This window comes from Heterocephalus glaber, unplaced genomic scaffold (genome assembly GCF_053883595.1).
Source record: "Heterocephalus glaber isolate CG9 unplaced genomic scaffold, H.glaber_assembly_v1.0 deba00000331, whole genome shotgun sequence".
In the NCBI taxonomy this organism is placed as follows: Eukaryota; Metazoa; Chordata; class Mammalia; order Rodentia; family Bathyergidae; genus Heterocephalus; species Heterocephalus glaber.
In genome coordinates this window covers 32,377,253-32,402,148 of record NW_028258142.1, presented here as the reverse complement: position 1 = coordinate 32,402,148, position 24,896 = coordinate 32,377,253, and the positions used below count along the sequence as shown (strand labels likewise).

At 38.3% G+C, this 24,896-nt stretch overlaps 1 protein-coding gene and 3 pseudogenes across 11 annotated transcripts in view; 3 read left to right on the top strand and 1 right to left on the bottom strand.

Annotated features, from left to right (window-relative positions):
* Positions 1–24,896, bottom strand: part of Dym (dymeclin) — a 424,183-nt gene that overhangs the window by 359,581 nt on the left and 39,706 nt on the right. The gene's annotated exons all lie outside the window — the stretch shown is intronic.
* On the top strand, positions 1,292–2,610 carry LOC106010273 (WD repeat domain phosphoinositide-interacting protein 2 pseudogene; annotated as a pseudogene).
* LOC101719168 (periphilin-1 pseudogene) lies at positions 20,963–22,831 on the top strand (annotated as a pseudogene). The gene has a single exon (XR_015442084.1). The product of XR_015442084.1 is annotated as a periphilin-1 pseudogene (transcript).
* Positions 22,748–23,311, top strand: LOC106010285 (translation machinery-associated protein 16 pseudogene; annotated as a pseudogene).

The window sequence follows — 24,896 nt, the reverse complement described above, 5'->3', positions numbered from 1 at the left end:
TCATAAAAATTTACTGAATGAATGAATGCCACTGTCAGACACTTTGTTGCCAGAAGACAAAACTATCTCCCCTTGCTCAAGAAGCACTTTCTAATCTCCAGCTCTCAGGGCAAGTTTTGCCAAGAAGTTTAATTCTCCACCCACCCAGCCCCCATACTAGAGATTGAACCCAGGGGCACTCTACCACTGAGCTACACCCTCAGCTTGCCTGCCTATCTATCGATCGATCCAGACAGGTCTCACTAAATTCCAGGCTTCCCCCGAACTTGTGATCCCCCTGCCTTAGCCTCCCTAATAGCTGGGATTACAAGTGTGAACCATCCTGCCCAGCTGAAATCTCATTAAGATTAGTTTTTAAAGATATTTATTTGTTTCCAAATGTAAGACTATATCATTCTGAAGCAGTCTGAGTTCTCTGCACCTCACTTGGAAAGCTCCCTCTTGTGGTGAGTTGGCCCACCCCTGCCATTCTGTGATGAGCCCACCAGACCTGGCTATAGGTAGCTACCATTGCCCTCCTCCTTAGTCAACACCACTTCCTGGCAAAAGCATCTTCAGTGCCCAAATTATACACTCTACAGGAACAGGGAAAGTGCTTTGTTCACTCATGCATCCCGCACCATGGCTGGCTCTGTCAAAAGAAAAATACTTGGTAATTATCTATTCAATAAAGGATTCACAGGGCTCTGTTTGTTGCAGTATGCCTGCAATTTTTGCACTCTGAAGTGTTACTTATTTCTACAAAGGAAATCAGCCAGGCACACCCCTGCCAAAACCAACACATTGATTGTTGTAATAGAATTTCTTTCCTCTCATCCCACCGTTCTCCAGTTTTCTAAACTTCTTGGAACATTTTAAGAATAATCTGCTTTCCCATTTGCTTGATTTAGAGCCATAATGAGGTGGTAAGCAACTGGGGTGGTTGTTAACAGTTACTGCCCATTATAGGCATCTATGCACAGGTTTTAGCTAAACAAATGAGCTCAGAGGTGCTGGCAGCAGGCAACTAACAAATCGTCATTTGCAGTAAATAAAAGTAAAATGGTACTGCAAAAATATGCCAATGTTCCCAAGACAATTACAATTAGAAACTGAATCCCATTTCTGAAGGCAGATTTGGAGCACTGGAAACATGCAAAAAAGCAGCAAATATTCATACTAATTCAGATTAAATACATTACTACTAGATTATTTCAAACTTACTATATAAACTCCACTTCTCCAGATCAATTAGAAACCTGTCAACAATAGGGGGTTAAGGATAAACGTTAAAACTAGTAATCACTGACTGTTCACCAACTTCAACCAGGATAACACAACAGTGAAAAAGAGAGCAAGAGCAGCTGGTCACAGATGCTGCCATTTGGCCTGGTCCCTAGCTGTTGGTAGTAAGTCCGGGTATAAGTTTTTCTCCCTTTCTTCTGTGGTTAAGCTGGAACAGATCTATAAGTGTAACAACACTGAAGATGTGTGCACTGTAGGAAGACTGTTCTCCAGCAGCTTAGCCACTGTTAGCCTCAAAGCTCCCTGGAAGCTGAAGGTTTGCCACTTTAAGAAGGGCACTGAGATCTGTAACTACAACTACACTTGATCTTAGCCAAAAGGCCGAGAAGCGATAATCTGTAACTACAACTACTCCAACATGGTCCTGGCTGTAAAGCTCAACAGGCAGAGACTCATTGTGTGCCTGGAAGAATCTCTATACATATGCACCTTTGGAATATGAAGGCTTATGTGCACTGTCAATAAACAACTTCTACTTGGCGTACCCAGAGAGTGCCACCATCGGAGAGGTAAGGTCTTCAACACCACCAACTTGAGACCTGCAAACATGATCGCAGCACACAACAGTCCTTTCTGGCTTTTGATGCAGGTGGAACCAAACTTGCCACTGCTTCCAAGAAGGGGACTGTGATTAGGGTATTTTCCATTCCAGAGGGACAAAAACTCTTTGAGTTCCAGAGAGGAGTGAAGAGGTACATGAGCATCTGCTTGCTGGCCTTCAGCGTGGATGGCATGTTCCTCTCCTTGTCCAGTAACACCGAGACCCTGCACATCTTCAAGGTCAAGACTGTGAAGGAGAAACCCCAAGGAGCCCACCACCTGGACTGGCTACTTCGGGAAGGTGCTCATGGTGTCCACCAGCTACCTGACCTCACAAGTGATGGAGATGTTCAACCAGGGCAGAGCCTTCGCCACCGTCCACCTGCCCTTCTGTGGCCACAAGAACATCTGCTCCTTAGCCACAATTCAGAAGCTCCCCGAGTTACTGGTGGGCATTTCTGATGGCTACTTGTACATGTAGAACCTGGACCCCCAGAGTGTGCCCTGATGCGACAGCACAGGCTGGATGGCAGTATGGAGACAACTAGTGAAATCGTGGATTCTGCTTCTCACGACTGCCCCTTAGTAACACAGACCTACGGAGTGGCAAAAGGTGCTTATGCGCCCTCTTGCCCCAAGAGGCTTGGTAACGGGCAGGACGCAAACCTGGAAGCCTATACCGATGAACTGGATGCCATGGGCAGCATGTGCCAGGAGGACAAGGCCAGCACCCTGCACCTGGACGAGGACAGCAAGCACACTCCCATGATCCTGCGGACAGACTAGCAGAGGACAGGCTTGGCAGGGGACTCTGTGTTGCTGCTATGGACTTTGACCTGGAATGGGGAGAGGATGGCAGAGATTTTTAAAACCATAGTGCTAGTCTAACTCCATACTTCTGAGAAGATGCACCATTTCACTGCAGTACCTTTTAATCCTGCTTAAGAATTTTAGCTCTTTGTTTTCTCTTTTTTTTTTTTGCCAAAGTTAACTGGTGAAACCCGAAGTCTCCTTGCTTTGCATGTGTGATGTGCCAAGCCAGCGCCCAGAAGCTGGCCGCCTGCGCAGCGGAGCATGGTCCTATGGCTTCATGTCTATACGTAGCGATGGCATACTGGTTTGGTTGCTGTTTCTCCAGGGTACAGGCACATATCGGCCTTGCGCAGGAGTCCTCTTGCCCTGCAGCCCCATCTGGACCATTTTCCTCTACTTTGTTTTGTTAATTAAATTCTTTCCAAATTGGACAAAACAGAAAAGGAAAAAAAAACAATAATCACTTAGTGAAACTGGCTAAACAAGTTTAATTCTAGAAAAATGAAACATACTGATCCAAAGACCAGTTATGGCTGTAACTAAAGCAATCCTCATGATGTGACAGCATATTAGGCATCTTTTTCTCAGACCTTTGGCAACACCATCATTCTGGAAGTGTTATAAACAGAAGGAGTCACACAACAGGATCTCAGTTTTGCTGGTAACATCCCAATGAACAATGAAACTAAAGGGACTGGACAGCTATGCCCAAGGATCTTGTACGTACATACATACATACATACATACACATGCCGGAAGAAAACATGAAACAGGCCTAGGTAATGTTAAATAGTTTAAAGAACCTTTACTGGATTTCCCTGAAGATAATTAATTCAGGAAATGGTTATTGAAATGTTCACAATCATAGAGAAGTTCTTAAACATTATCACTACCGTTTCTGGGCTATAATCAATTCACTTCCTAACTTTGATTTCACGAAGAGAATCTCCCTATAGGGAGAAAGCTGTCATCAACATCAACGCCACACTCTCCACATATTTCTATATGAGCTTCCACTTCAGAATTTCAACAAGGAATACCAATAATACAGACAAATTAATTCTAAGTTATGTCTCAAACAATCAACTTATCTATGCTGCCTCTGCTGAGTCTGCCAACATATATCATGACAAAGTTAAGTTACTGGAGAGTGCACACAGTAGAGAAGACCGGCTAGGTAAAATATAGCAAAAGAGTGGAGAATCTTAATACTAAGGAATTGGGGTTTTATCCTAAATGTAATGGGGAGTCATTAAACATAAAAACACACACTAACAAAACCCTTATAGCAACAGCAGCAAGATGCCCCAGGTATGCAGTGATTAAATATCTGAGCCTGATTACAACCACCCCAAAACTTGTACTGAAAAAGAAAGATATTAGAATAGTAACAACAGAAATAACTTCTTTACTAGTGCATACGATAAGGCCTAGCCACGTGCTCACAGCAATCACTAGAAAATTTAACCAGTGTTGTCAAGTGTCAGGCCAGCACACCTGAATAAACCACTGTTAGCAAATCAAAACAGAGCGAAGCATATAATCTTTAAAAATTCTAGTTTAGAGTGATCGGCTGAGAGCAGTGCAGGGCTGTGGCTCAGCAGGCCGGGCCTGGATGGAGGCCTCGGGACTATGCTGTGGCGCGCTCCCTGAGTGTTGACGTGCTCCATGGGCAGCAGCCAGGGCCGCAATGACAGACTACAGTGAGGAGCAGCGAGATGAGCTAGAGGCTCTGGAGTCCATCTACCCCGACTCCTTCACAGTATTATCAGAAAATCCACCCAGCTTCACCATCACTGTGACGTCTGAGGCTGGAGAAAATGATGAAACTGTCCAGACTACCCTCAAGTTTACATACAGTGAAAAATACCCAGATGAAGCTCCTCTTTATGAAATATTTTCCCAGGAAAACCTCGAAGATAATGACATCATAGACATTTTAAAATTATTAGCATTACAGGCTGAGGAAAATCTTGGTGTGGTCATGATCTTTACTCTAGTGACAGCAGTGCAAGAAAAATTAAATGAAATAGTAGATCAGATAAAAACGAGAAGAGAGGAAGAAAAGAAACTAAAAGAAAAAGAAGCAGAGAAGCAGTTATTCCACAGCATCCCTGTTACAACTGAGAATTTCTTATGTTGGAAAGCCAAGTTTGAGGCAGAACTCTTGGAAATTAAAAAGAAACGGATAGCCGGGGATTTAGCTCAGTGGTTTCACCGCCTGCTGCACAAGCGCAAGGACCCGAGTTCTATCCCTGGTACCAAAAATAAATAAATAAAAAGAAACGGATAAAAGAAGAAGAGCAAGCAGGAAAAAATAAATTAAGTGGCAAACAGCTGTTTGAAACGGATCATAATCTTGACACATCTGATATCCAGTTCTTGGAGGATGCTGGAAATAATGTGGAAGTAGATGAGTCTTTGTTCCAGGAACTGGATAACTTGGAGCTGGAGGATGTTGAGGATGACCCAGACTACAACCCTGCTGGCCCAGGGAGTGACTCAGAGGACTGATGCACCATCTCTGGAGAGCTCCATAGCATCTGTGGCTGTGCTGAGAGGCTGTTAATTTTCCTTTCTTTTTTTCTAAGAAAAAATAACTCTCAGGAGAATATTCTTCTGATAACTTTCACCATTGAACTTAATAAACTTGACAATAAAACTTCAAGATAAAATGTTCACTTCCTCTTATTGGTGAACAGAAGTTTACATATTTAACATGATTTAATGCTGGAGGAAGAGCCTACCTATAACACCAAGACTTAAAGGTGGGTTGCGGCCACGTGCATATGGGTATATGTATAAGAAAAAGAAATAACTCATGTTTTCTATCCTGGAGATGATAGTTACTTTTGGATTCCAAATGTTGTCTTTCATATAAAGTGTTAAAATACTGAGATAAATAGGAAATTAAACCTGGATTTCAGCCTTTTGACACAATAAATTTAAGTTTTAACAGAATCAGAAGCCCAGATTATACACAGGAATAAAATGGATGTCATCACTAACAACAACAACAACAACAAAAATTCTAGTTTAATTCCACTAAAATTATATACCACATTAAAATACTAGGAAGGAATTCCAACAGCAAGAATATAGAATTTCTCTGGAGGCCACTAGGTTCACAAGTTGGTCACTTTCAAAGCATGCCCACCTCTCAATTTAACTACTACCATTAAATAGCACACTTCAAGTGGATTTCCAATCACTGGCCAGTTAGGGAAAACGATGTGTGCCCTGAGATAATGGAAAAAGTACAAAATGCAAAATTGCACACTGAAGTTCCAGAGCTCCCATTTCCTACTGATATGACCTAACTACATTACTAGTTTGACAGTCTCCATTACCTCCTCTGTTAAATGGAGGAAGGATGCCAACATCTCACGGGATAGTTGTGAGGACCATACGGCAGTATGTAAAGTGCCCAGCACACAATTCAAATATGAGTTCCCCAGCCCACAAACAACTACAAGAAGAAAAAAGCAAAATAACAAAATATTACACTATCACATGTTCATATACTGTATGTGACTGAAAAATATGGGGAATGTTTAAGTTTTTAAAACTAGTACAGTAAAAAACACCCTGCCATTCATTAATCTCCCTAAAGTACTCCTCTCCTCTTCAAACACACCTATCTCACCATTCTTGCCACTTTCCAAAGCAGTTCTGAAAGTTCTTTTTCAAGAGTGTCTTTAGTTGTGCTGTCATGACTGTCTCAATGTCCTAAATCAATTCAAATCATTTACCTTTCATGATCATTTTGACTTTCAAGAGCCAAAAGTCACATAGTGCAAGATCATTAATATAAACAAAAAAAAAATGAATAAACAAATCAATCCAGTGAATAAGGTAGATGAGGACCCATTGTAATGTTTTAATGAGCCTGCCTTTGTATTGGATGGCATCCAGAAGCAGCAGTATTTCTTAATCAAACCTTGTTTTGTTTTGTATTGGTACTGGGGATCAAACTCACGACCTTGCACTTGTGAGGGAGGTGGCAGCACAACTGAGCTAAATCCCCCACACCTAATCACACCTTGTAAAGACACTCATGAAAAGAAGACTTCTAGAACTGCTTCAGAAAGTGGTAAAAACGACAGGATAATTGTGCTCGAAGAGTCAAAGACAGAGAGAATTAATGGTAACGTTTGTCTTTTAATGAAATAAAAAAAATTTTATTTAAATGCAGAGTATTTTTTAATCAATCCTTGTATTTATTCCTTAACATACTTATAAGTAATTTCCCAGCATTATGCTGTCCTCCACTATTGGATAAGTGAAACATATAAAACACTGTTAATTCTGGGGCTGGGGAAGAAACTCACTAGCACTGCGTCTGCCTGGCAAGCACAAAGTACTGAGTTCAATCCCCAGCACCAAAAAACCCCCAAAAAACAAATCACTGTTACTTCTTAAGTAAACATTATGAAATATTATCAATGCAGGTGTATCAAAAAACCACGGATGATCCGCTTTGATTTTCATTTGGATTAATGTTTCATTATAGCAGAAGTATAACCCCAGTATATTACAATAGAAATCAATATTCCTGATTTACTTAGCAAAACTTCTCACTATTAATTATATTTGTATGATGTTTTATAGTTTACAAAATCATTCTAAACGCATGTCATTTGATCTGCCCAAGCATTTTGTGAAAAACAATCACCAGATAGTATTTCTAGCTTGCAAATAAGTGATACTTAATGAAAAGCAAATACTTAGCTGGGCATGGTGGCCCATGGCTATTTCCCACCACTCCAAAAGGCTGACAATAGAAAGACAACAAGTTCAAGCTTGGCCTTAGTTAGCAAGACATCACCTTAAAATGTGAAGCACCATACCACTGATCCCAACACAGAGGAAGGGGCTTCCAGGCCACCATACCACCCCTTCCAGCGCAGAGGTAGAGGCTTCCAGGCCACCGTAACACCACTCCCAGCGCAGAGGAGGTGAGCTGCATGGGCACCAACAACACACACCACCCTGCCCCCCACCCTGAAATGAGAAGACATATAAATAAGTCTCAAAACCAGACTTCCGGATAACCTACAGTAACCCCAAAGGGAAATGAGAAGGAAGACTCGATACTCAACCACCTGGACTCCCTGAACTGGCAACAAAAGAGGATCTGGAAAAAATTAAATCAGAAATAATTTCTCAGATAACAGCACAGATTGTGCTCACAGTGCAAGACATGATTAATAAATCTAGAGAGGAGCTGAGGAACATGATGGAATCCCAACATACGAAACAAACGGAATCCATAAAACATACAAACAAATTTCCAGGAGATTAAAAATGCCATTGAAAGTCTACACACCAGAATGAGCCAATGTGAGGACAGAATTTCAGATATAGAAGATAAGATTGCAATTAGTGACCAGGAAAAGAAAAATTGCTTCAAAATTGTAAGGGACCACAAGAAATCAATCCAGCAGCTGCTGGACGATGCAAAGAAGAATAACATAAGACTGATTGGAGTCAACAAAGAAGCAGGACAGAGTGCAGATGACATAAAAAAACTATCCACAGAAGTAATGGCAGAAAACTTCCCAAGCAGGGGAAAACTTGACATACAGATAAGTGAGGCATATAGGACTCCAGCTAGCCTTGATCAAAAAAAAAATCTATACACAGGGATATAATTGTTAACATTCAAGAAACCCAACAGAAGAACAAAGTTCTACAATCAGAGAAAAGAAACAAATCACATACAAAAGAAAGTGCATCAGAATCACAGCAGACTTTTCAATGCAAACCCTCAAGGCAAGAAGAGCTTGGAGTGATGTATTCCAAGCCCTAAAGGAAAACAACTTCCAAGCCAGACTGATGTACCCTGCAGAACTATCTTTCAAACTTGATGGTGAAGTAAGTTACTTTCATGACAAAGAGCATCGTAGGAACTTCATGAATACCAAATCAGCACTCCAAAAAGTATTAGACAAAATCCTAGGAAAAGCCAATGAGGATCACAACCCCAGGAAGCTCAGTAAAATGAAACTACCGGGAATGACAAGAAACTAAAAGCAAATGGGTAGAATCCAACAAAAAGAAAAAGTCATGACAATGATAAGTAAATACGTATCAGTTATAACCATCAATGTTAATGGTCTCAACTCACCAATCAAAAGAAACAGACTGACAGAATGGGTCAAGAAGCAAGATCCAACAATATGCTGCATACAAGAAACATACTTAATTCAAAAAGAAACTCACAGACTGAAAGTTAAAGGGTGAAAAATAATACTCCATGGGACAGGAACCTGAAAAAAACTAGAAGTAGCTATCCTCTTTACAGAAAAAGTGGATTTCAAACCAACACTGATTAAAGGATACTACATCCTTGTAAAAGGAACAATTCAAGAGGAAGAGATGACAATCATAAATATCTATGCACCAAACACTAGTGCACCCAACAATATAAAACAAATACTAACGGACATGAAAAACCATATAAGCACTAATACAATAGTAGTGGGGGACCTCAATACCCCACTGTCACAAATAGATCAACTAGACAAAAAACAAGCAACAAAATACTAGAACTCAATCAAACTCTTGAACAAATGAACTTAACAGATATTTACAGAGTGTTCCACCCCACAAAATCACAATACACATTCTTTTCAGCTGTGCACAGGTCATTCTCCAAAACAGACCACATACTCGTGCATAGAACATGTTTAAGCAAGGGTACAGGAAATGAAGTTATCCCCTGTATATTTATCAGACCATAGTCTGAATGAAATTGGAGATCAGTAGCAAAAGAAACCACAAGAATTTCATAAAGACATGGAAGCTGAACAACACACTTCTAAATAACCAATGGGTCACAGAGGAAATTAAAGAGGAAGTCAGACAATTCCTTCAATTAAATGACAATGACAATACAACATATCGGAATCTAGGGACACAATGAAAGCAGTCTTATGAGGGAAATTCATAGCAGTGAATACTCATATTAGGAAAACAGAGCAAGCCCAACTGAACAACCTGATGCTGAACCTCAAGAAAGGGAAGAGCAGGACAAACCCAAAGCCCATAGAAAGGAGGAAATTGTAAAGATCAGGGCAGAAATCAATGCAATGGAGACTAAGAGAACAATACAAAAAAATCAATGAAGGCAAGAGTTGGTTCTTCAAAAGAATAAACAAAATTGACAAGCTCTTAGCCAACCTTATCAGAAAAAGGAAAGAAAAGGCCCAAATCCATGCAAATAGGAATGGAAATGGTGAAATTACGACGGATGCAGCAGAAATCCAGAGGATCGTCAATACCTACTTCCAGAACCTATAGGCCAATAAGATGGAAAGCACAGAAGAAATGGAGATTCCTAGATACATATGAATTACAAGACCTAAAAATTCTAAACAACCCAATATCAACTGATGAAATTGAAAACACAATTAAAAACTTACCAACTAAGAAAAGCCCAGGTCCTGATGACTTCACTGCTGAATTCTACAAGACATTTAGAGAGGAACTACTGCCACTACTGTTTAAACTCTTCAATGAAATTGAAAGGGAAGCAATACTCCCAAATTCATTCCTGGAAGCAAGCATCACCTTGATCCCCAAAGCAGAGAAAGACCCAACCAAAAAAGAGAACTATAGGCCAATCTCACTAATGAACATAGATGCAAAAATCCTTAATAAGATACTGGCAAATAGAATGCAGAAGATCATCAAGAAGATCATACACCCTGATCAAGTGGGATTCATCCCAGGGATGCAGGGATGGTTCAACATATGTAAATCAATCAATGCAATACACTATACCAATAGAGCCAAGGACAAAAACCATATGATCATCTCAATAGATGCAGAAAAAGCATTTGACAAAATCCAACATGCATTTATGACAAAAAAAACCCCTACCAAATATTGGAATAGACGATCTCTACCTCAATGTCATAAAAGCCATCTATGAAAAACCAACAGCCAATATCATACCAAACAATCAAAAACTGAAATCATTCACACTAAAATCAGAAACAAGACAAGGATGTCCACTATCACCACTCCTGTTCAATATAGTTTTGGAAACGTTAGCCATGGCAATTAGACAAGAGAAAGAAATAAAAGGAATAAAGATAAGAAAGGAAGAAGTCAAATTGTCATTATGTGCAGAAGATGTGATACTCTATATAGAAGACCCCAAGAATGCCACCAAAAGTCTTCTAGACTTAATAATAAAATTCGGTAGAGTAGCTGGATACAAGAGCAACATACAAAAATTAATAGCTTTTCTCTACACGAACAACAGACTGACTGAGACAGAAATAGGGCAAAGAATTCCTTTCACAATAGCATCCAAAAAGCTGAAATACCTAGGAATCAACCTAACAAAAGAAATCAAAGACCTCTTCTCTGAAAACTATAGCACTCTGAAAAGAGAGATTGAAGATGATATCAGAAAATGGAAAGACATCCCCTGCTCCTGGGTAGGAAGGATCAACATAGAGAAAATGGCCACACTTCCAAAACTGCTGTATATATTCAATGGAATCCCAATTGAAATCCCAGCAGCATATTTCATGGACCTTGAGAAAACAATCCAAATATTCATTTGGAACCAGAAGAGACACAGAATAGCAAAAGCAATTCTGGGCAACAGAGATATGGCTGGGGGTATCACAATACCCAACTTAAAGCTATACTACAAAGCTACTGTGATAAAAACAGCATTGTACTGAGAGAGAAACAGACCTGAGGACGAGTGGAATAGATTAGAAGATGGAGAAACAACTCCAGACACACTCAGCCACCTCATCTTTGACAAAGGAGCCAAACACCATCACTGGAGGAAAGATAGCCTCTTTAATAAATGGTGCTGGAAAAGTTGGGTTTCAACTTGCCAAAGATTAAAATTAGGCTTATATCTCTCACCATGCACTAAACTAAAATTGAAATGGATTAAAGATCTAAATATTAAAATAGAAACTCTGAACCAGTTGGAACAGAGGTTAGGTAGAACTCTTGAAGACATTGGTGTAGGAAAAGATTTTATGAACAAAACCTCAGTTGCCCGTGAACTAGCACAAACAATCAATAAGTGGAATCTCTTCTTACTAAAAAACTTCTGCACAGCAAGAGAAACCACCAGCAGTATGAAGAGACAACCCACAATGTGGGAAAAAATCTTCACTTGCTCTTCCTCAGACAAAGGTCTACTACCTAGAATCTATAAAGAACTTTAAAAATCAGACCTCCCAAATTTAAAGACCTAATCCAAAAATGGGCATCTGAAATGAACAGACATTTTTCAGACAAAGAAGTAGAAAGAGCAAATAAACATTATGAAAAATTGTTCAACATCACTGGTCATTCGTGAAATGCAAATGAAAACAAGGCTGAGATTCCACCTCACTCCAGAAAGAATGGCTGCTAACATGAAATCAGCCAATAACAAATGCTGGTGGGGCTGTGGGGAAAGAGGAACCCTGCTCCATTGCTGGTGGGAGTGTAGACAGGTGCAACCACTGTGGAAATCAGTATGGAGATACCTCAAAGAACTAGGACTGGAAGTCCCATTTGACCCTGCTATTCCTCTGCTGGGTATCTTCCCCAAAGAATTCAAAGAATCATACCACAGTGATATATGTGCACTCATTTTCATAGCAGCACAATTTGCGATAGCTAAAACTTGGAAGCAGCCCAACTGCCCATCAACTGGTGACTGGATAGAGGAAAGTGTGTATTTTTTTATAAAATGAAGTACTACTCAACCATAAAAAATGAGAAACTAGTGACATTTACAGCTAAATGGATGTACATTGAGGTGATACTCTTAAGTGAAACAAATAGGACACACATGTAAATACCAAATAGTTTCTCTACTGTGAGAAACTGAAAGTGTAAATAAGGACTAAAAGGTATGAGATAATGTGAAATAGGAAGAAAAGGGGCAAAGGGGAAGGGGAAGTGGGAGGGGTAGGGGAAAGGAAAGGGAAATGGAATTAACATGAGAAAATGGAAAAATGGAAACAAAGTCTTTGTAAATAGGGAGGGATGGAGGAGTTGAAGAGAGGGCAGGGGAAGGGGGAAAAATAAGAACCTTAGAGAGATTATGTAAAGGTGCAAATTTCCAATGATAAATGTCATTATACTGTATACCTAAAATATACCAATAAAATAATATTTTAAAATTTTTTTTAAAGGGCTGGGAATGTAGTTCAATGGGAAGGCCCTACTCTCACTCCCCAGTACCAAACAAAAGAAAATAAAATATTAAGCAGCACAACAAAGACATAAATCTCAGTAATTTTTAAAAGACTTATGAGTATAAAAAAAATACTAAATTCAGTGAAGTAATACTACATATCAGCACCACTAAAATTAAAAAGAACTATAATGTCAAATCCCAGCAAGGATGCACAGAAATTGGACCTCTCACAAACTGCTGGTAGGAATGTATAATACAGCCACTGGAAAACTATTTGGCAGTTTCATATAAAAGTAAATGCATGGGCCGGGGATTTAGTTCTGTGGTTCCGCTGCCTATCTCCCAAGCACAAAGTCCTGAATTCGATCCCTGGTACGAAAAAATAAATAAATAAATGTGTGAGGAAAGGAAAAGGAAGGGGATTTTAAAAAGAAACAAGCTATATTATGCACATGTACCAACTCCCCAAGATGACTGTAAAATGCATGTACTGCAATCATGTACCAATAAAATAAAATTCAAAAAGTATAAAAGTAAATATGCATTTACCATACAACAATCCAGCAATTATGCTCTTTTGGCATTTATCTCAAAAAAATGAAAATTTATGTTCACAGAAAAACTTATATGGGAATGTTCATAGCAGCTTTATTCATCATAGCCAAAAGATGGAAACAACTCCAATGCTTCTCCCTTGGTGACTGTTTAAAACAACTATGGTACATCCACAACACAGACAATTTAAAAGAAATAAACTATTGAGACACACAATTTCAACAAATCTTAAAGATACTGTGGATTCCACACTCCTAGGGCAGAGAAGGTGAGCCAATCCCAGCGCCCAGGAAGAGGCTGCCCTGCCGCCATTGCACGCTCCTAGAGCAGAGAAGGTGAACCAATCCCAGCACCCAGAAAGAGGCTCCCCCAGCGCCAGTGCCATTCCATGCTCCTAGGACAGAGAAGGTGAGCCGCGCAGGTGCCAGAAGCAGCTCCCCCCTCCCCCGGTGGAAATGAGACGACAAGTAAACAAGCCTCAAAAACAGACTTCCAGATCAACTATAGCAGCCCCAAAGGGAAACGAGATGGAACAATCTGATACTCAACCACCTGGACTCTCTGAACTGGCAACAAAAGAGGATCTGGGAAAAATGAAATCAGAAATAATTTCTCAGATAACAGCACAGATTGTGCCCATAGTGCAAGACATGATTAATAAATCTAGAGAGGACACAGATAAAAAAATAGAGGAGCTGAGGAACATGATGGAATCCCAACACAGGAAACAAATGGAATCTATAAAACAGATGCAAACAGGTTTCCAGGAGATTAAAAACTCCACTGAAAGTCTACACAGCAGAATGAACCAATGTGAGGACAGAATCTCAGATATAGAAGATAAGATTGCAATTAGTAACCAGGAAAAGAAAAACTGCTTTAAAATTGTAAGGGACCACAAGAAATCAATCCAGCAGCTGCTAGATGATGTGAAGAAGAATAAAATAAGACTGATTGGAGTCAATGGAGAAAGAGTGTGCAGATGACGTTAAAAAGCCATTCACAGAAGTGAACGCAGAAAACTTCCCAAGCAGGGGAAAAGAACTTGACATACAGATAAGTGAGGCATATAGGACTTCAACTAGCCTTGATCAAAAAAAATCTACACATAGGCATATAATAGTTAGGATTCCAGAAACCCAACAGAAGAACAAAGTTCTACAAGCAGTGAGAGATAAGAAACAAATCACATACAAAGGAAAGCCCATCAGAATCGCAGCACACTTCTCAATGCAAACCCTCAAGGCAAAAAGAGCTTGGAGTGATGTATTCCAAGCCCTAAAGGAAAACAGCCTCCAACCCAGACTGATGTACCTTACAAAACTATCTTTCAAAGTTGATGGAGAAATAAGATACTTTCATGATAAAGAGCACCTTAGGAACTTCATGAATATCAAACCAGCACTCCAAAAAATTTTAGACAATATCCTAGGAAAAGACAATGAGGATCACAACCCCAGGAAGCCCAGCAGAATGAATCCATTGGGCATGACATATTAAACGCAAAGGGGGAGAATCAAACAAAAAGAAAAAGTCATGACAAGGCTTTTAAAACTTTTAACTTCATCTTCCTAATCAGTATATAATTCAATCTTGTTATTGTTCATGATTAGTATTTTTCTGATTCTAGTGTTGCACACCTTTCCTTGTGCTATACTGGTTATTTATCATCTTCTTGTGTCTACTTTTTAATTGAGTTGTCTATTAATGAGCTGTAAGAGTTCTTCATATATTCTGGTCATAGGTTATATGCATTGTAAATATGGTCGGTTTAAGGACTACTTTTCATTTTAATGATGTCATTTAAAGTTCTAAATTTTGATGGGATCTCATTTATCAATTTTTTTCTTTTATACATCATGTTTTTTGTACCCTATGAAGTTCTTGCCTATCCTAAATTCATAAACATTTTCCCTTATAATTTCTTCTTAAAGTTTTATACTTTTAGGCTCTCATATTTAGGTTCCTAGATCCTTTCAAGTTATTTTTATGTATGGAAATAAAGGGTTGACGTTAATTTTTTATATACAGATACCAGGTGTTCTAGTGCTGTTTGCTGAAAAGACTGTCTTTTCCTCGGCTCTTGAATTGAGTTTATATTCTATAAAATGTTAATGTTAAATAATCTTTCAAAACTCAGTGGACCATATATGTGTGGTTCTATTTCTAGATTCTCTGTTTTATTCAAATGATCTATATATCTTTCCTTACACCAACACTACCTTGATTACTGTAGCTTCAGAGGAAGTCTTAAAATTAGATACTAAACATCTTCCAACACTGGTTTTTTGTTTGTTTGGTTTTGTTTTACTTTTCTAGGTCCTTTGTACTCCTACATAACTTTTAAATTTCAATATCCAATTCTTCATTTATAGCAAGTATACACAGACCTGAATTTTTATATATACCCTGTGTTTTCTAATCCTGGTAAATTCAAATACAAGTTCTCGGGGCTCCTAGAGATTTCTTAGTATTTTCTCTGTAGACGATCATTTCATCTACATATAAAGATTTTACTTCTACCTTGCGAATCCTACCCTAATTGTGTCATTTTATTGCCAGACTATTTTGGTTTGGGCCTATGTTTCAAAGTTTAATGGACAGATGAAGAGAAAGCATATCTGCCCTTGTTCCTCACCTTAAGGAGAAAGCATTCTATCTTCTCCATTCATATAAGATGTTCTCGCTGGAAGTATGGAGTACATGTCTTTAATCTGTTGAGAAGGTTCTGTTCTACTTCTAGTTTCCTGATAGCTTTTACCATGAACAGCTGTGGAATTTAGTCTGATACTTTTTCTCCAACTAGTGACAGGATCATATGGCTTTTTCCTTTCCTCTGTTAAAATGATGACTTTTGGGGGTGGATCTTCCAATGCTGAACCAACACTGCCATCCCTATAATAAAACCACTTTCTACATACTGCCAGATCTGACTTCTAATAGTTTGTTTTGTTAAACAAATTTCTATCTATGTTCATACTTTTTTCTTCTATTATCTTTATCCAGTTTTAGGATTAGCACAATGTTGATTTCCTAAAATGAGGGGAGAAGTGTTCCTTTTTTTTCTGCTTTAAATGTTTGATACAATTTATCAGTTAAAATGTATACGAGCCTGTTGTTGTCATATAGGTAGGTTTTCCAGCTAGGAATATACTTTAATAGGTGCTATTCAAATTTTATATTTCCTCCAGAGTTAGTTTCATTAATTTGTCTTCCAAGGTACTTCTTAGAAGTTGTCAAATTTATTTCAGAAAAGATTTTTGAAATATGCTTTCTATATCCTTTTAAATTCTGTAAAATCTGTGGTAATGTCTCCTAGGTCTTGATATTGTAATTTTAGAAATGTATAATTGATACTGTGTAATAGGATGTAAAGGTCTAAAGGAGCAGGAGAAGTGGGAGGGGGAGGAGAAAGGAAAGAAGGGAAAAGAAAAAATATGAGAAAAGGAAAAAAATGGAAATGAAATCTTTGCAAATAGGGAAGGGCAGAGGGGGTGAAGGGAGGGCAGGGGAAGGGGAAAAAAATAAGAACCAAGATACTCATGTAATGGTACAAGATCCCAATGATGTATGTAAATGTTTTTTATACCTAAAATGTACCAATAAACTTAATGGGGGAGAAAAAAAAAGATACTCTGCCGAGTGAAACCAGCTAATATCAAAATGTTATGCATAACTCCATTTACATAAAATTTCTTGAAGTAAAATTATGTGGATAGAAAAGTGATTAGTTGGGCCTGGGATTTAGCTCAGTGGCACTGTGCCTGCCTTACAAGTGCAAGGTCCTGAGTTTGATCCCCAGTACCAAAAGAAGAAAGAAAAGTGATTAGTGGCTGCTGGAGGATAAAGATGGGGAAGAGGATAAAGAGGAGAAAAGTATGCGTAGGACCGTAAAGGACAAAGCACAGAGAGGCCTGTCAGGGAATTCAACAGTTCTATACTAACTGTGGTAGTGTTTACATCAAATCTACACACAGCATAAAATAATATATAACATGATACACACACCAACCAATCACTGAAATCGCAATAGTGTCTGGGGATTGTATTAATGTCATTCTCCTAGTTTTGAAATCAGACTATAATATACAAGGTGTTACAGTGAAGAGACACTGAAGGGTGCTAGAGACAACTATATTTTTTGCAACTTCCTATGAATCAAAATTATTTCAAAATAAACTTGAAAAACTAAACCATAACTATAAAAAACTATTCAAACTCATATAAGTTAATTAAATATACACAAACACAATTTGCATTACCAAGATTATTATGCAAATGGTTTTACAACTGGCTTTAGCCATTTAATATGCTGTACATCCCTTCTATCTCTATAAAGATAAACTCATTTTTAAGGAGTATATGTTCTTCCAATATGCAGATGTACCATTTTGATTGACTGACTGAATGATTCAATCTCCTTATTTGTGGATATTTATGTTGTTAGTAATTTTCTGCTATCATAAACATATGAATTCATTTACATATATCTTTCTACAGGTATTTCTGAAATTGTTCAACTGTCTCCTTAAGACAAACTATACATATGCCATTACCGGTCAATGAACAATTTTGTTTTGGTGAATATCACCAAGTTCATGCCAGAAAGATTTAACCAATTACTCACCAATAGTGGAGAACTGTGGCTAAATCCCAATATAATGCTAAATTTGAAAAATTACAAAGTCAGAGCCTTTTTTTTTTTTTTTGGTACCAGGGATTGAACTCGGTCCTTGTGCTTGTGCAGCAGGCGGCAAAACCACTGAGCTAAATCCCCAGCCCCCAAAGTCAGAGCTTTTGACACAAATCTTTGACCTTTATACTCAAGGTGAGTATATGATGACTGTATATAATCATAAGACTCTTTATTACAAACAGATTTCCCCCCTAAAATGCCCTACAGAGAAGAATTCATAAAAGACAGGATTTTAACTAGCAAATTATTACTATGCCACTGTAAAGTCAGAACAAACTCTATTCAACACCACCTAAATTATTTAGCTATATCAAGTGATCAATTTTTGTACTAAATAACATGGAGGATAGGACACATCAAAAGTATACTCTATAACCTCTCTAGACTTAAACTCCATGTTACAATCCTCTGGGAAGACAAAACAGCTCTGGCCTTAACTTCAAGAATGATCTAATGAGCAGGATACAGAAATGTTTAGCTATGAGGGCCAGGGATTTAGCTCAGAAACACCACACCTGCCTTGCAAGTGCAAGGTCCTGAGTTCAATCCTGGGTACCAAACAAAAAAAAGAAATGTTCAGTTATGATAGAAAAGTAAAAATTTTGCAAATATTAAATAAATCATTGTGGATATTTTTTATTATAAAGACAGATAATCAACTATATTGTCCACTGAAGCAGAATGCCTCCAAATGGCATTGGCCACAACTCAGGAGATAGAAGAGGAACAACCCTAGCACTCATGTGTAGATCTGCTATTTACTACAGCCTTGGGGGAGAAACCACTAGTAGATTAAGAATGAATAAATAAAAAGAACAGAGTTCAGTGTTAAATCAGTATTCCTTCATTAATCCATAAAATACCACTAATAAATGGTAAGTGGTTTTCGAAAACTAACAAATAAGGAAGAACATTTGTTGGTAGAAGAGAAAAAACTTACTATTACATGATCCCTATAGTTCAAGAATTCAAGTTTTCACAACCAAAATGAATATACAACATGAGTCACCTAATAAACTAAATATCCCTGCTGTTACATATAAAAATTAGAAAAATTACTTATACTATTTTAGTCAACTAGTGTAACAGGTCGGACAGGTTATAACTGCAGGTAAAATACAACTTGAGTTAAAAGAAGCAGCACACTAAAGGAGATTAATTTGATTGATGATCTGTGACCTGTATTGTGTGGCCAATATGGGGCACCAGAAGAAATCATTTGTGCCCTTTGAGTGTTTTCTATTATCCAATGCTTTTTTCCATTGTCAACTCTTTTCTTTTCTATCAACCCATGTATCTCGTTCTTCTTTGCCTATCCAGACTTTAGATAAAATAACATAAGAGATAAAAATTGAGGATCCTGCCAGAATATTATGTTGGGCCCTGAAGAATTGAAGAAAGAAAAGAAAGCCAGGTGTGGTGGTGAGCACCTGTAATCCCAGCACTCTGGGACGCTAGGGGAGGAAGATCACAAGTTCCAGCCCAACATGGACAACTTACTGAGACACTGTATTCAATGGGTTAGGTCAGGGCAGATGACATCATGGTGGGAGCATATGTGAGAGGGAGCAATCACAGGCCAAGATAAGAAGTCAGAGTGAAGGGAAAGGCCAATAGCAACCTCCAAATTAGGCCTCACCAGTAGAAGGTCCCGCCACCTCTTTATGTAGCCACACTGGGAACCAAACACCCAATATATGAACCCTGAAAAGACAAACTACATCTTGACCATTGCACCACATAAAATTGAATTTTTAAAAATTTGTTTATAACACAGAAAAAAATAAGTTGAAAGTATCCTTTGTGTTGTATTTTACAGAATGTATTTCAACAAGAGGGGAGGATCTGGGGAAAGTAGTTAACCTTCTACAAAAGAAATGTGTTTAAAACATTAGCATATTAATTTTTCACATGTAAATAAACTTGCCGATATTCCTCCCTCCCTCCCTCCCTCCCTCTCTCTCTCTCTCTCTCTCTCTCTCGCACACACACACACAAGTTCTTTCATCTTGACTATTTCATTTAATTTCCTTTAAAAACCCTCAGAAGTTGACTAAAGAAATAGAAGTGCTTTCATTTTATAAGTAGCAGAAACAGAGAAAAAATACTGAGACAAAATACCTGACACTGGCAAGTAAAAGGAGGGAAGGTTTATTTCAACTCAGTTTGCAGAGGTTTCAGTCCATAGTCAGCTGGCTCCAAGGCATGGCAGGATTGATGACTTTTATAATTGCCATGAAACCATAAGCAAGTTTATTCAGGAACTTAAATTTTTAAATTATGTATTCCTACCTCACAGCTTTCAGTAATTTAGACTGGTTTTGTTTTACTTCTAGGCACATCAGTTCAGTATGTAAATTTCAATAATGAAAGATGATAAACTTATGATTCAAATCCTTATTTTTGTTTTTTTGAGATAGGGTCTCACTGTGTAGTCCAGGCTGTCCTCAAACTCACTATGTAGCTCAGGCTGACCTCGAAGTCATGACAATATTCCTGCCTCAGCCTGCCAAGTGCTAAGATTACAGGCATGCACCACCACACCCTGTTCAAATCTTTTAAAGAAAAACTGACAGGCAAAAAGCTGTTAAGGGTAAAAATTATAGTAGACTATGAGTAAAGATTTGCTAAACTATCAAACTGTGAGGTCCATCAAATAAATATTGAAAATATTTTTCACTGAGAATTGTCATAAAATTACTACAAAATTGACATTTTATATTAATAATGTCATTTTTCAGCTCACAACATACCTATTCTTATAAATATGTAATGTTTGTCAGTTTAAAACATGGCCTGGGGCGGCAGGTCCCGTGGAGCGCTGCATTTGCGGGGTGGCCAGCCTCCTGGGGTCAGCGAGGCCTTGTACTTTCCAGAGAGTGGCTGACAGAACAAATGCAATGTGGTCTGAGGGACAATATAACTATGAAAGGCTTCTAAGAGAATGAGTGACTCCTCAGAATGACCCCAGTGATGGCTACCATAGGGTAGTTAATACTGTGTCAAAGAAACCACCACTGCTAGAAAAGAAACCACCACTGCTAGAAAAGAAACCTCCACTGCTAGGAAAGAAACCACCACTGCTAGACAGACCTGGTGAAGGAGGCTACAGCAGATATTACAGTTATGTTGGTTACCAAGAATATGACCAGGGCCACAGTTTTTCTCACAATGGAAGAAGTGGTCCACCTCAAACAGGAGATGAATCTGGTTATAGATGGTCAAGAGATGATCATTCTGCAAGTCGACAGACTGATTACAGGGACATGAGAGATGGCTTTAGAAGAAAAAGTTTCTACTCTTCCCATTACATGAGAGACCAGTCTCCTCATAAAAGGGATCCTCCTTTTTTCCAAGAATCATCCGTAGGCCGAAAGGATTCCCCTCACAGCAGATCTGGCTCCAGTGTCAGTAGTAGTAGCTACTCTCCAGACCAAAGCAAAATGTACTCTTCCCATCAGTCTCAACATAGAAGTAAAGAGAGACAAGTCCAGTCTTTGAAAACATCAAGAGACACTTCACCCTCAAGTTCTTCAGCAGGTCCTTTGTCAAAGGTGTTAGATAAACCTGGCAGGCTAACTGAAAAGGAATTTGCTGAGGCTGCAAGCAAGTGGGCTGCTGAAAAGCTGGAGAAGTCAGATGATAGCAACTTGCCTGGGATTTCTGAGTTCCAGGCGGGACCTACAGCACTGTTATTCACTGACCAGCCAGAGGAGCCGGAGACCAATGCAGCAGACAGCACAGAATTGTTTGAAGACAGTCAGCTCACCAGTCGCAGCAAAACAATACCATCGAAAACCAAAGAGATCGAACAGGTTTACTGACAAGACTGCAAAACTTTCGAGATGGTGGTGAAAATACTGACTGAAAAAGATCCTTCCCTAGAAAAGTCTATACAGTTTGCACTGAGGCAGAATTTACATGAAATAGACGAGTGGTGTGCTGAAGAACTCAAGCATTTCATTGCAGAGTATGATACTTCTACTCAAGAGTTCGGAGAGCCTTTTTAGTGCTCAGGCAAAAAAATGTTTCTAGATTTTTTTTTCCTGGATTGTGTGAATCCTTAATATATGGAATTTTTGTGATGAAGAGAAATACTTCGAGTTTTCAGTATCACATAAACATCTAACACAGTCTGTTTAAAATATTTTAATTAGAATTTTTTCTACAAGTAGGACCTTCTAATGCATATTCATCTTCTACCCCCCAAATGATGGTCAGTTAATTGTTTAAGCTTTGAAGAAGCGGTCCTGGAGAGCAGTTTTCCATACTTACTCATGTTCCATAAGCTCCCAAGCCTGTGATTTGTTTGGTCACATGAGTGTAACTTACAGGTTAGAGATCATTCCACTTAAACATCAGTAGTCTTTTTACATTTCATAGTGAGTGATACCATGTGGAAATATTGAAATTCTGAGTTGTGATTTTTATTAACTTAGCTTGGTTGTCTTAGGCTTCATTAGTTTTAATATGCTAAACTATACTATTGTAATAAAGTGAGTGCTTTGGTATCTTAGAGGATATTTGCTTTGAGTGTAGTTCTCATTCAGTGATAAAACAGAACACTTAAAATCTCTGAAAGACATCAGAATAAAATCTTTTTTCTTGTAAATGAACTCAGTATGTCCCTTCTATTAAAATACTCCTAAAGTGCGGAGGTCCCCTGTGACCTCCAGGACGTTACCATGCCTAAAGCACCAAAGGGAAAAAGCACAGAAAAAAATATCATCCACCCATATAGTAGAAAAGCTGCACAAATTATGAGAGGCCCACAAACAAGAAAAGAAGGAAAAATTGAAGAATGAAAAGGCTTCACGTCTCAACCTTGTTGGTGAAAAACTGCAATGGTTTCAAAATGAGCTGGATCCCCAAAAAATGAGATATTCAAAGAAAGACGCTTGTGAATTAATTGAAAGGTATTTAAATAGATTCAGCAGTGAGTTGGAGCAGATTGAGTTACACAACAGCATCAAGGACAGGCAGGGAAGGCGCCACCAAGCCCGGGAGACAGTCATCAAGCAGATGATGGAGCGTGAATGACAGCAATATGAAGGCTATGGTCTTGGGAATGGGATTTGGATCTGAAGAAACTGCCAAACATTAAAATGAGAAAACTTTGTGCGAATGATGCAGTTGCTAAGAAGCACAAGGACAAAACTCAGAATTTAACTATAGACAAAGATTTAAGGCAACTGGAACTAAAAGGCAAATCAAGTGACTCGGATGAGGAAATGACTCCTGTGGCCTAACTGTCCTTGAGTTGAAAATAAATAATATGAGAACTTTAAGTCACACTCATTACTCATGAAAAATAATTATCTAGTATCTGCTGTTTAACTCATTCTCTCTCATAATGTGAATCACATTTGCAGTTTGAAATATGGTACTGTAATTTTTATTTAAAAATGAAAGCTGTGTTTCATTTATATTAAGTTGCTAAAATAGAAGACATATTCTGTTTTTCATTACTATAACAAAATACCAGAGGCTGGATAACATAAAGAAAATAAGTTTATTTAGCTCATGGTTTTGGAGGCTGAATGCCTAGAGAGCACAGTACTGGCTCTGGCGAGGCCTCCTCTTGCTGCTACACGTCATGGTGCATGGTTATCACAGTGGTGGGAGGGCACAAGAGAGGGAAAGATCACATGGCAAGACAGGAAGCCAGAAAATGGAAGGGTCCCATAATGACATCCCACCAGGCCCTGTCTCTTAAAGGCCCAAGAGAAAAAAAAAAAAAAAAAAAAGGCCCAAGAGAATTAAATGATTTCAGGTTAGCTCCATTTGATTATTATATTATTTTCTGCTGTCTCATTGTGAAAAGTGATAGGTTTTATTCAGACCTAAAGGTTAGAGAACTAATGATTATAATTGTTACTTCTGAGATACATTATTTAAATTAATATATTAAACATATTTCAAGTACCATGACAAACGTGAATATTCTAGAATTTTGCTCTTCAAATAATTTACTAAATGCTAATATATGTTAGTCAGTCTTTTAAAGGATGCAAGTGTAAGTTTTCAAGAAAAGGAAAAAATAATGCTGTGTGAGATTAACTAGGTATCAACTAAATTGTTCACAATTTATACAAAGTGTTACAACTTTTATACTTCTGAAAATTAAAAATAAAGTTTATTTCTATAAAATACTCCTAAAGCTCTTAACTATTCTGACATCTTAGTTTCATGCTCAAGGCTAATAGAGGGGGTAATTTGAGATGGAAGGTGAGGAGTATTTTAAAGTTGAGATTGTTTGAAAATCTTTTTGATCAATTGAGGAAAAATTTAAAATATATAAGAGTATTGGTGTTTTATTTTTACAAGCCCATACACTCTATCTCAAAAGTGATTAATACAATGCTTAGAATTAAATCATTTACAGATTTTTTTGTTGTTACTTTGTGATCTTGTGAGCTCTTTGTCTCCTGACTTTGAGAGGTACATAGTCTTTCCTAATGTTCTTGAAAAAACACAGCAAAATAGGCAGTAAGGGCCAATGTGGTGGCGCACGCCTATAATCCCAGCATTCAGGAAGCTGAGGCAAGAGGATTACTGTGAGTTCAAGGTAAGCCTCGGCTACATAGTGAGTTCAAGGCCAGTCTGAACTACATAGCAATACCTTGTCTCAAAAAAAACAATAAAAAGGTGTGGGGGGCAGTAAACCCAACACAGTACCCCTTACTGAGCAGTCTGGGTAAGCAGTCCTTTCATGAGTGAGCCATCAAATCATGGGTTAGTTAAGAATCTAACTGGGACCATTGGGATAGTTCATTCATTTCCTAGTCACTTCCAGCAGCCTGGTGGCACTGAGCCAAAATATATAATTTTGTG